The 504-nt window shown below is 39.7% G+C and overlaps 1 protein-coding gene across 1 annotated transcript in view; it reads left to right on the top strand.

The window, feature by feature from the left end:
• The window catches only part of LOC119594650 (cardioactive peptide-like), a gene marked incomplete in the record, with an annotated part of 25,423 nt that overhangs the window by 10,963 nt on the left and 13,956 nt on the right, over positions 1-504 (top strand).

The following is a 504-nucleotide window of genomic DNA, read 5'->3' as shown; positions in this document are numbered from 1 at the left end:
GGGGGGGAGGGGCAGAGGGCGACTGAGAACTAGAGTAATTTCTTTGGATTTTTTTAGGAGAAAATTATTGTTCCTTTTCAAAAACGGTGTGTTGGCGGTGGGTTTAAACTGGATAGGTGTATGAAAGGCAATGAATATATTTGTGGGATGTTTATGTTATTTGACTATGGTAAATGTATTCTGGAGAATAGAAAGGATGGATTAACTAGTATATACGAAAAAAGTGATAAGATCTTGTTACTAAAAATCTTATCAAACCTGTTCTGTGGTCAAAATAAACCCCTTTCCTGCAAGTTACAGAGACGGCTCTTTATAACAAATTTCCATAGAAATGCACTGAACCGAATAATGCTACCCCCCCCCCCTCCCTCCTCTGCCTGGAGACAACCCAGGTCCACCCACTAAAAGTGAAAAGAAAAAAAAAAATACAACCCATCAATGATTCTTCCGTCCGCAATAACCCTCGTTTTATTTACTCTTCTGTCTGGCAAGAAAGGCAACTCG

The sequence above is a fragment of the Penaeus monodon genome, chromosome 34 (genome assembly GCF_015228065.2).
Source record: "Penaeus monodon isolate SGIC_2016 chromosome 34, NSTDA_Pmon_1, whole genome shotgun sequence".
Classification (NCBI taxonomy): domain Eukaryota; kingdom Metazoa; phylum Arthropoda; class Malacostraca; order Decapoda; family Penaeidae; genus Penaeus; species Penaeus monodon.
Note: the sequence above shows the minus strand (reverse complement) of the source record. Positions and strands in the feature narration are given on the sequence as shown.